The sequence below is a fragment of the Geospiza fortis genome, unplaced genomic scaffold (assembly GCF_000277835.1).
Source record: "Geospiza fortis unplaced genomic scaffold, GeoFor_1.0 scaffold81, whole genome shotgun sequence".
Classification (NCBI taxonomy): domain Eukaryota; kingdom Metazoa; phylum Chordata; class Aves; order Passeriformes; family Thraupidae; genus Geospiza; species Geospiza fortis.
In genome coordinates, this window is record NW_005054318.1 from 691354 (window position 1) to 704086 (window position 12733).

Genomic DNA, 12733 nt, shown 5'->3' on the forward strand with positions numbered 1-12733 from the left:
TTATATCAAAGGAAAACTGAGAGTCTCTAATTGGAATCTGCCTTACAGCTAATGAGCTCTTCAGTTCACCAGTGAGGGCTTTATCTTTCCCTTTCACAGAAGGGTAAACAGAAAAAGCCAAACTGTAGCCAGCAAATTTTCATGATCTTATTCTACTTCTGTATCACAGGTCTGGGGTAGCGCCTCTGAAAAATCACATGGGTCTATGAAGCCAAATCCTCCTTAAAACACTTTATGCAAAGTTTGACTGGTCTTAAGGAATAAGAGAGAGAGAGACAAAAAGCCCTGTGAATTTATACCCAGTACAGTGTGTTGACCTGTAGGCCCAGCAACGTCAGCATAACAAGAACAGCTCTTGGGAATGCTTAACATCATTGAGCAGAGAAAAATTTGGTATATGATGTAAATATTGGACTGCCTGTCTTTCTATATTGTTAAGTTCTTTACTGTTTAAGCTGTGTGGTACAGTACTTGTCAGTCTCTGTTGTACCTGAAAGTTCCTATAAACAAGCAGCATTATGATAAATCTCTTGAGTTTCCCTGAGGCATTTTTGCTACTGCTGGAAACCTGAGGTCAGTGTGCAGTCAGTCCTGCAAACATCCCCCTTGACTATCAACTAGGACAGCATGAGTCTGGATGCTGTGACACTGGAATGCTTTAATAAAAATCTCACAATACAGGGCTTTGGGAATCAGCATCTTTAGGAAGTGTAAAGAATCTTTTTGTTTCTTCTAAGGATCAGGAAAAAATATCATGTCTGTCAAACCATCAAATGTGCAGAAGAAATTGTCCCTCAGCATACTCTGTAAGTGCACAGACAGATCTGGCAGTGAGAGCCCTGCTACTTTATCGTGATCCACTGACAATTCACACTAAGGTTCCTGCCTCCTTCAAGGCTCAAGCTACAAGGAAACTAATTTCCAGTTTGAATTAAATAGATAAATGAATAAAATTTGATATAGTTTTTCCACTTTAGAGGCTGGAGGTCAGACTCGAACAACTAAAGCAAGATAACACCCAAAAATGACACGCCAAGATTTAGTGTTATGGTTCAGAAAATCTGAGTTAGTCATCTTGGGCTCTTAAGGCAGAGCTGCTTCCAAGGGAGCCCTTGTAGCCTGAACTCCCACTGTGGAGCCCTGTGGTGCAGGGCAGCAACTGAATAATGGTCCTGCCCAGCTCAGGGCTGTGTTCTAGAGACAGGATACAACCACCCTAACTTCAGGCATCTAAGGAGGTTCTCTGTCTCTAAACTACCTCTGTTGTCCACACACAAAAGCAAGACAGTTAAAGCACCTAACAGAACACCTATTCCATGAGATGAAGTACTTGCCTAGATGTGTTTATTTGTCTGGCTGAGAAGATAACTTTTGAATGAGACTGTTTCAGGGAGGTGGAAGGCATCATAGTTGGCTTAGCCCATTTCTCATTTCCCATTTTCATATATCAAGCCATATAAATTAATACAGAAACATAGAACTATAAGAAAGATGACACATATTTGCACTGACTGGACCATTATGGGTATTACTAAAGTTCCTATTTGCCTATTAATTTATCTTTGTCTGGTTATTTATTTTTTTAATGTGAACAAAAAGAAACAACCTGTGGTTTTCTCAGTTGTCAATTAAGTTCTGTATTTCTCAAAATATATCATCCTAAGAGAAATGCTGACATTCCTGAGATTACAACTCAGGACAGTTTTCTGACATGGACAGGCAACAAGTAAGTATTTTCCTACATGAATCACATGACTTTATTGCAGTGGCCAGTTTCAGTCAACACCTGAATGGCTATGCTGTGGTTCTGTTCCCTTTGTACCCTCTACCACATCCAAATGAAGATCTCTATTGGAAGTCAGAACACTCTCTTGCAGCTTAGTTTACAAAATTATCTTATGTCAGAATGACTTAGCTCACGTGTATGACAATATTATACCACACATCATTACATGTATGAAAGCATGAATATGTTCTATTTACAAATCCTAACCATGAAAAATGAAACCATCATTACTACAGTTTTCATTTCTGAGACAGGGAATTAAGAAACTTTATTCCATGTGGACTACTTGGATTTTTGTGTAAGAAAACACTATTGTTTTACTTGCAGAAAAATCCTGAAAAGCTTCCAAGGACTTTAAAAACAGTTTTGCTTTCAGTTACATTTATTTATTTATTTGCATTCGGTTACATTTATCCTATAGGAACAGGAAGAAGAGAAGACTTTCCTTGTGCCATTGTGAGTACATCAGCAAGATCAGTGCAAAACTGTCCCATTTCTCTGGATGACTTAGAAGAGCTGGAAGATTAATTTGATAACCCAGGAAGACTCATTTAGTCCATGTTTGCAGGCTAGCCTGGATAGAATGAAATACAGAATCTCCTCTGAAACTCCTCTGTCTCCCAGAGTAAATCTGTGAGGATTTGTAACACTCCATTGCCCATCCACCTCTGTGTCCTTGCCCCCACCAGCAGGGCCTCCTCAGGCAACTACCTGGGAAGCAATATTGGAAGCAATATAGACAGTTATACAGGCAATGTTTTTATTACATCTGCTGGCAAAACTTGCCACAGAGCCAAGCTCTCCTCCATGACTGTTCACTGCAGACCATGTCAGCCAAGGGCGGTGCAGTCAAGCACCTCTCTCCAGGTTTTACAACCATTGAGGAAGAAGAGGCTCATAAACAATACACCCTCTGCATATGTAATTGCTGTTGTTTGTGTCTCCTGCCTATTAACAGTGTATCTTGTTCTTCATGATCCAAGAATAAAAAAATCATGCACACAAATAAAGAATATACATGTATCTTTTTTAAAATATAAATCAGAATATCCTTTCTGTGTGAATCGGGTTTTGTCCCATAACACAGGAAATAAGAGTTTTTCCAGAAAATGGTGTCATGCAGATTTCTAATACTTATTATCCTGACTGAGATGATGAAGCTACTTTTGTTCTCCATACAAAAGTGGGTGCAGTGAAAATTGTGTGTGACTTGCCAGCACATTTGTGTTTTGAAGGGTTATTGATGTGAATAGTAGGTGAAGTGTAAAGAAAAGGCTCCAGCTGTTTCTTGTTTTGAATTCTTCCTTGGTGCAAGCACCAAGAGTAAATACTGGAATGGGAAAAGTTAAACTCATAAGTGTCTCTGTTACACTCAAAAAGAAAAGAATTAAAACCCTTTTCTGTTGGTGTGCAATGCAGTTCTGCAACATTGATTTTATTCACACATAGTGCACAGCTGTTTATTGAGTCTGACCCTTGAGGGGAAGCTGAAGAAACACTGGAAATGAAACCACTCAGAAAAAGACAGTTTTCCTTTCCTGTTTACTTGATAGATGTTTTATATCTAAAAAAAAATCAGAAAAAGAAGGAAGCATTTTTTATATAGCAGTGACATGCAAATCATTGTTTTGAATATTAGCATAATTATTTAAATACTTCTGATGTATTTTCTGTCTTATTCTCTAGAACATTTGCTTTCACTAAAAATGAAAATAGTGGAGAAGCTACTGTTGTTATTGTTCAGGAGACTATAAAATAAAAATAAGCAATGCTGTTCTTTATTAGAATGATTTAGTAGCCAGACCAACTCACTTTTTTTGTAGTGCCTTAAATGCTACTACAACCAGCCTTAAATATGTCATTCCCATTCTATTTGATTATTTTGTCAGAATAAGAAATAGAAAATACATAATGGATTCAAACAAACAGAGATTGAAATAAGGTGACCACATTCATATCCCTGAAGACCCAATTTTGTGGGTAGGGAGGATGACTGGAAAGTTGCCACCTGAGTACTTTTTGCTAGACTCCTGCAGAACTTTACTTAATACAATAATTCTTGAATCAAGCAGTACCATTATTTGAATATAAGTACTTACATAAAATTTTGAGCCATCCTTTTGGAACTGAAACTTTAAATTAACAACACTGACGACAATAAATGTACAAAAAAATGATGCCTTCAATCCCCCTTTCTTCTCTTAGGTGCCTCTAACCTTCCAGTGGCAAGATCTGCCCAGCTGAAAGTGATTTCCAGAACCACCAATTCTGCATTTAGCACTGGGCAATTCATCACAACCAGATAAAGCTAAATTCTATCAACTTGGAATGGCATATGTCTATGCTTTGAGACTTTTAGAGGGATTCAGATTTAAGAATTCCTTTAGTTTACTTTATATTGCTATAGACTCAGCTCTAGTATATATGTCAAAAACTGAAATTCTAAGTGTTCTTCTCCTGAAGGACAGCGTGATAAAATCATAAACTACTGTGAGGATGTTACCAGAAAATGAGTGTTTGAACCTCAGGGAGGTTTAAAAAGCCAGGTCAAGGGGACTTGACAGAATACAGGATCCAAGATACAACCAGAGACAGAGCTGTCAAGTGCTCTGAAGACAGTTCAAACTCAGTGCTGCTTACAGAAAGAGCCAGTGGAAGATCTGAACAATGAAACAACTGATATATCAGAAAGGCAGATTTCTAGATATTTTGATGAGGAATGCTGAATAAATGCAGAATGTTGTTATTTTCCAACAGGAAGGTAGGCTGGCCATCACAGGGTTGGAATGAAAAATGCAGATTTTAATTAAAAAAAAAAATTGTACGTCCAGTTCAGAGTTAGGGAGAAATATTTCCCAGTGTGTTGAATTTCAGATTACTGCACCAGGACAAATGGGTACAAGTTTTTCTTCCTCATTTTTAAGCCATCTAAGCTGGAGGTCAAATGTTTGGATAAAAGTAAGCCCGTGCAAATTTTCCTTTTGTTGTATGTAGACTATCTTCCTATTCTATTACTTCTGAGTTTTATGTTAAAGTTATAATGCTCTTAATCTTCTCCTCTGTGATATCTACAGGAACAAGGACAATAGTGAGAACCTTCAGCCTGAATAGTTCAGCAGCTTAGGCCAGCACATGAATTGATCAAATGCAAATAATGTCCGTGACAGTCTGTGTTAGTCTGATTTATTTCAACAAATCTCAAAGCTGTATTAAAAAAAAAGATCTCAATAAGGGGCTTAATATTTTGCTGCAATTAATGCTATTCTTTGGCTTATGCATAATGGCCAATCACTAAATAAGCTCTAGCAACCTCACTGCCCTTTAAAGAACCGGCTGAAAGTCTTTTGCTTTGAAATACATAGAAGAAAATAGTATAAATTCAGAAAGAAAGGAAAATATTAAGGGACACATTTAAACCTGCAGGTTATGTAACAGTCCTCTTTTATAAATCAAATCTCAGTAATATAATCAAAATTTCACCCTGAAGAACAATGGATTGCACCATCATAGAAGATCTAATGAGGATGAACCTTACAGATGTGATCACAAGCTTTCCCCCACTATAGTATTTCATACTAACAGTGGCATCCAAAGAACTGCCTTTTACAAATGAGGGACATCAAGCAGTTTCCAGATCTTATTTTGAGTGCTGGATTATCCTCCTTCTAACTACATGGAACTATGAGTCCATATGAAACAAATGGTCCACTCCAGGAGAACCTGCCCTCAGAGTGCCACACATCCCTCATCCACTCATACAGCACTAAAGTACAGTTTTATCATTCATTATTGGGCTCTTTTTTTTAGTCTTTGTGAATCATTTTTCTAATGATTCATAATGAACTCCCTAGAAAGCTAAACAGGAGCACCAAATACCACCAATGTCTAGAATATAAAAAAAGGCAAGTTCATAATAAAACTAAAGATCCACATTTCTAATGACAAATGGCCGATTATCTGTGATGAATGAATTAATGTGATGACTTCAAATTAAGATGAAACACGTTTCCAAAATTTGTTCTCTATCTCAAAAAAAACAGAAGATAGATGTGGATAATAGGGGGGAAAAACAGTTCTGTACTGAAAACTGAAAACTGAAAGCCCATCCATAAAAGCTTGCCTAAGGCACCCTGAATCTTTTCCACAGCACACAAGGGATGAGTGTGGCCCAGAGGCACATTTAAGTGCAGCAGTAACCCCAGCAGAACTCACTGGGTACCCCCACTGCTTTATAAGTACCTGCAGGTTTCATAACAAATCAAAACCCGTAAAAAATTCCTCAACTGCCCAACTCCCATGCACTACTTGTTCCCAAAAGTTCTTTGGGATCTTTAAAACTGTTTTTCTAGTATTTATTTATTTATTTATTTAAATTTCATTTTCCTTTTTTTTTTTAAACAGTAACCATTTTTCTACAAGAGCATCTCTTTCCATTCCACAACTCCCTCTCACTACTACAAACAAATACTGTGTTTATCTCCAGGCCCAAAGCAGATGCCACCAGCCATGGCTTAGGCTTTAATTCCACTTGTTCTGTCTTTCAAATGAACATTTTTCAGATGTATCTGCTGATGGAATATGCCAAAAGCAGGAAGAGGATTGGCATCCCTTCTTTTGCCCAAAGGTCTTCAGGATGAAAACAAGGGAATAAACTAAGCACATTAAAGTGCAGAATAGTGCTGGAATCCCTGAGACCCCTCTACCTGCCACCACCAGCCTCATTCCTCACTTGACTGCAGCTTTCATTGCTCTGTCACTCAATACTGTCATGTGCACCCTTTTAAACCACATCTATATAGAATTTTTTACCTATCCAAGATTAACTAGATCAACTCATCCTCTTTTTTTTTTTTTTTTGGACACACTCCTGCACAAAATAATCTGATTCATGATATCAACCTTTTATTTCCTTTATTCGCTTGTGACTTAGCCCCCAGATTTACTCACATAGCTCCCTTTTCCAACCCGTCTGTAGCTGAAAAATGTTATTATGTTATTATTGTTGATCAGAAAGGAAAAATGCTTAATTTTCCTGCCCCATTACTGAAACTCTGCAGACAGATTAGTTACAGGGCAATAGGTCCTCACCTCTGTCTGAAGCCTCTTCATTGTATAAAAACGTAAAGAAATATGGTGGAGCTCCAATTTAATATTATTCTCCTCCATATTAATAAATAGCTAGCCTGGAAAACCAATTTCCTCCATAAATTTGCAGATTGTTATAGATGACACTGTCTATTAGTATTTGCATTTAGGGACTTCCACTTACAGAAAAGCATGCAATTATGTCTTTGCTATTAACTATGCTACAAAAAGATAAATGTTATTTAAACCTGCTGCAAATTCTAAAGGCCAAAGAGTTTTTATAACTAGGTCATTTTTAATGACAATAATTCGAGACTGGTCAATTCCCTGCCACTTAAAAAGAAGAATCAAGCAGATAGAACATATTTAACTTTAGCAAATTCCATTATTTCATGAAACAATTCAGTAATATATTCCTAGATCTTATACTCTATGCTTCTCTCTTTTTTTTTTAAAGAATTAAGGCTTAGCCTCCTCTGATCAGCTTGGGAAACTTTCATTGCAAGAATTATCTACAAGAAGACCTGGAAAATAAATGGGGTTATTATATTTTTGTGCAAATGGCTTCTTAGGTTGATATCTTCTTTTGCAGCTTTGGTTTAGGAAAAATTAAAGCAAAGTCTCCACCTGGTGGCCAGATGCATCTTAATGAAATCAAAACATTTTGCTGTCTGGTCAACATAATCTTTTGATCTCTTTCCTACTCTTTCAAGCCATTGCTTCAAATTTGGTTGCTACCATTAAACAGTGGGCAGAAACTTTGGGTTGTAGAAAAAATATCCCTAATATAGTGAATATACAACGTTATTCATCTGTACCTCACAGGTTTGTCATTTTGCACAGATTAACACCTCATTTTTGCCAGTCTTGTTATGATCACAGTTTTAATATACACAATCCCAAAGTAGCCCAAGCAGGCAAAAAAAAAAAAGTGAAGAAAGGTTTAACAGAGTAGTGAGCCATTTAAACTGAAAAACTCTGCAAGTATTTTCTGTCAGAAACAAAAGAATGCCATAGCAGTTTTCAATATAAGGAATGGGACAACCTCTGAGCTGAAAGATAAATTAAAAGAAAATGGCAATTAGAAGAAAAGAGAGCTATTCAAATAAAGCTCATTGTGGTGGGTTGACTCTGGTGCGGTGCCTTGTTTCAACCAAAGCCCCTCTGTCACTGTCCCCCTCAGCTGGGCAGGGGAGAGAAATTGTAATGACAGACTCATGGGCTGGGACAAGGGCAGGGAGAGATCCCTCAGCAGTGACCATCATGGGCAAAATAGACTTGACTTGGGGAAATTTATTGAATATATTACAAATGAAATCAGAAGAGGATAATCAGAAATTAAACCAAGCTTTTAAACACCTTCCCTCTACTCACCCTCAACTTCTTTCACAGGAGGATGGGGAATGGGGGCTGTGGTCAGCTCATCACACATTGCCTCTGCTGCTCCTTCTCCTCAGGGGGAGGATTCCTCCGTCTTCCCCTGCTCCAGTGTGGGGTCCTTCCCACAGGAGAGAGTCCTCTAGGGACCTCTCCAAAATGAGTGCTTCCCATGGAAGGACTGCCCAAACAATTCCAGCATGGGTCTGTCCCTCCCATAGGATGTAGTCCTTTAGGGACAAGCTGTTCCAGCATGGCTCCCCCTCAGAGTCACAGGTCCTGCACAGGGTCACAGCCTCCTCTGGGCATCCCCCTGCTCCGGTGTGGGGTCCTCCATAGCTGCAGGTGGATCTCTGCTTCCCCATGGGCCTCCATGGGCTGCAGGGGCACAGCTGCACCAGGGGCTGCACCAGGGGCTGCAGGGGAATCTCAGCTCCTGGGACTGGAGCAGCTGCTGCCCCTCCTCCTGCACTGACCTTGGGCTATTCAGGATTGTTGCTCTCACATATTCTCACTCCTCTCTCCTGGCTCCTGTGCAGTAAGCTTTTTCCCCTTAACTCTGTCAGAGGCTCTGCCATAATCTCTGACTGGCCCAGCCTTGGCAGCAGCAAGTCCTTTTTGGAGCTGGCTGACATTGGCTCTGCTGGACATGGGGAAATTTCTCGAAGTTTCTTATAAAGTCACCCTTGTAGTCCACCCACTACCAAAACCTTGCCATGCAAACTCAGTATAATAGAAAGTTCATCTAGCAGTTCCACTGGAAGTGATGACATTAATCACAATTTTAAGGAAACCTGTTTGTGCATGTGCCATGCATGATGATTGCAGTGGATGACAATATAGTCTCTGGTGATGAAGATATTTTTTGTATTACAGGAACACAACTTATGTAACTATTGGCCAAAGAAAATTTTACATTCCGAGTAAAAAATAAAAAATAATCTATGCATTGTTTAGATGTGCTATAAACTACAGGTGTTTTTCTTTATTAAAGTATTGTGATTATATTGTATCATTAATGCAAATTCCATATTAATATATTTCAAACTAAAAGTTAATTTCCCCTTGAAACATTCTGTGCATGGTTCAGCTCTTCATCATTAATCTTCGGTTTTGAGCATCTCTGGTCAGCTAAGCCAATCACTAGCACAACCGTTCATTGGTTTTGACAGGGACAAAAATAATAGCGTGCCATAACCACCAGGACAGCTTCGGATCTAATGATCCAAAATTAAATGAATGTCTACACTCCCTTTGGCATCAGCTATCAAATCATAACTTGTTGGAACAAATACTGTGGATTCACACTGTAGAATTGTAAATTTATAGGCCACTGGTTCTTTAGTTATTTTCAGTTTCCACTCTGATTGAGTACTTGCCAAAAAATCAAATACAGTACTATAAAGACCAGCAAATTCTTTTGCTTAGAATCAAATCTTTCTTAAAGCCGCTGTAGAAGAAACTTTCTCCTCCTATGTATGTAAAAAATACAAATAAGGAAAGTTCAGATCATATATGTTATGAGTTAATAATGGAGACTAAGTTAGAAATTAAAAAAAAAATGTTGCTGAGTTTTCATGTATACACATGGAAAATGGACAGAAAATGTCTCTGAAACTGTATAGTCCTGCTCTTGCCAGAACAGCAGATGAGAAAACCAGAGAGCCACTCAGCAATGCCTATGCAGCCATTCTTCCACATCCTTTCTCTTTGGGGCTACTCCACTCGGTGCAGAATATCCATCCAGCCACTGGCACAGAGAATGATCAAACAGACAGACAGACAGACAGACCTGGGCTTCTGCAGAGCAGCTGCACTGTGACCTCCCCAGTGTACCCCTGGGAACTGTGCCTCAGCCCTGGCCATGGCCTGAGGTCACCCCCAGCACACAAAACACACACTGGGCTCACCAGGGGCTGCATCCCTGTGAACAGGAGAAAGCACCACAATCACAACTTCCAGGCCACTCATGGATATGCAGAGTCAAGGTTATAAAGACAACCACCTTAACAGCAAATTTCTAACTCTAAAAGAAAAATTAAGGAAGTATCCAGACACTTCTACTTTGGCAAATTATTCCTGATCTTGTATTTAAAAAAAGTATTGTTTTTACTCACAGTGTGATACATATCAGTACAAAGACCGATAAACTACTACCACAGGAAAAAAAAGTTAATTTTTAAAATCTCACAGAATCATTGTAGAAAGAGGAGTACCTACAGAACATTCCCACATACAAATGTACAAGACTTACCAGGACCACATCACATAATAAAATATTTCAGAAGGAAAAAATACCTCTGAGGTAATCTCCTTCAGCCTTACAGGAAACAGCCCAAGCTTGCTCCCTTCAGGCATTTCATCTAATCTAGTTTTAAATAAGCCATATAATGAGCCTTCTACAGCTTCCCCTGGGAACTTATTCTACAGTCTAATTGAACTCGTTTTCAGGAAGTTTAAATTATTTTTAATTTCCTCCCATTACTTCTAGTTATATATATCATATTATTCTTCATACAGTAAAACCTTTTTGAAATACAGTAAACAGTAATTTTTCTTTGTAAAAATCTAACCCTTACCATCATTAATAAGCTTACTAACTTCAACAAAGTTTTCTTTTTCAAACTAATTTAATTTTCTCGAAAGGTTACAAAGTGAAAACTGATTAAAAAGATTTCATTGTTTATAGATACAGATATAGATATATATAAAGTACAATAATGTTGAAAGGTATCCTATAAACATGACCCACTCAAAAACTAGGGTTATTAGTATCAAGAGGATACATTAGGTGAGTGTCCATTCCCTTAAATTGAAAACCTCCTTGTTGAAAAATACTTGGAGAAGTAAGAATAGCAGAGAAGAGAAAAAATCTCAGTGCAAATTCTTACTGTCTAGATGGAACAGTCATTATCAAAATAAGCTACTTATTTATTATTAAACCCTGCTAGCTCAGCCTTATTTACTCTCTTAATCATATAGATCTATAGAAGGCACGTGCTGGGAAAAAGCCATTACACCAGAAGATGTGTAAATTTGAAAGAAATAAGCTAGGAAAAGGGCTTTTTGGTACTGTAGTATATTGTCTGACATTGTTTAACCACATAATGATGGTTCCTTGTTTTTGATAGTTCTGGTAAAGGATGTCTGTACCTGGAGAGTGGCATGGAAGGTAACTGGGTATGTCTGTACTACCTGTGTCCTATATCACCATAGGAAGCAGCTGGCCTGAATACAATATAAAGTCTGGTACCAAGCACTAATCCAGTTTCCCAAATGGGACCAAGCTTAGTTACCACAGAGAAATCATCTGTTCCCAAACTGAATCACCTAAAAAAGTAGTTCGGGTCTGTGTACAAGACACTGTGCCTAATCCAAGAAAATAGTTATCAAAGAGCAACCAAGCCTGCACTGGACCTCTCAAGGCCATTTGGTGTGACTCCTGCTCAAAGTGCCAGGCTGACAGCAACCTGTGCTCAAAGCAGGGACAACTCCAAAGCCAGGACAGGCTGTCCAGGGCCATGTTCACTGAGGAGTTTGTATCTCCAAGAAATGGAAAAGCCACAGCCTCTCCAGGCAAACTGTGTCAGTGCTTGTCTGCTCTCACTGGGAGTAATTGTTTTTGCTTGCATCTGTCTGAAATTTTCCTCGCTCCAAGTTGTGCCCATTGTTCTTCCACTGCACACTCCTGAGAATTCTGAGTCTGGTTGTTTTCTCTGTACCTTCAGTTTAGGCAGCTGAAAACTGATTAAACCCAGCCGAGTCTATGGATAGATGTCCTCACCACACAGGCACAATGCTCACACATATCCAACCTATCATCCATCAGAAGACAAACATCTGATTTTGGATACACCTCCCTTTTTGCAGCACAACTGTGTTGCAGCCAGCCAGTTCCCAGCTTGTACTGTTGTATGGGGTTGCTATGATGCCAAAAGGATTTTTGCTTTCTATACATTGTAAGTGTCCCTCCCTTGGCCCTGTGTGTGTCCACATTGCTCAAAAGTGGTCCCTAGCTCAATTTTCTTAATCCATTCTCAGATATGAGAAAGTATCAATTGAAAAAATCCCACCACCAGTCAGTTTTATTTTAAAAATATACTAAAATATTTTTGAAGAAAACTAACTGCATGAAATAGGTTGCATGGACTAAATGTAATGAAATCTTATAGCAAGCATTAAACAGAATTGTGTTGTCCAGGTTCAAACTTACTTTAAATAACTTGTTCAACAGCTGCTGTACCTACAGGCACCTGCAATTACAAGCTGCCTCCTTATCTGATTTTCCAATTCCCGAGGCACCAGGAACTATACTCCCAAGGATGCCCTGAACTACTTCGTCTCACCAGCTCAGTGCTCTCACATACACCCAGCTGGAATCCAGGCATGGGCTTTTTTCACCTGACATCCTTTAGGGGACAGGCACCAAAAAGCAGATGTTCTTTCTGCCCCTCAGGGCTCCCTGGTTATGAAAAAGCTTCTCTG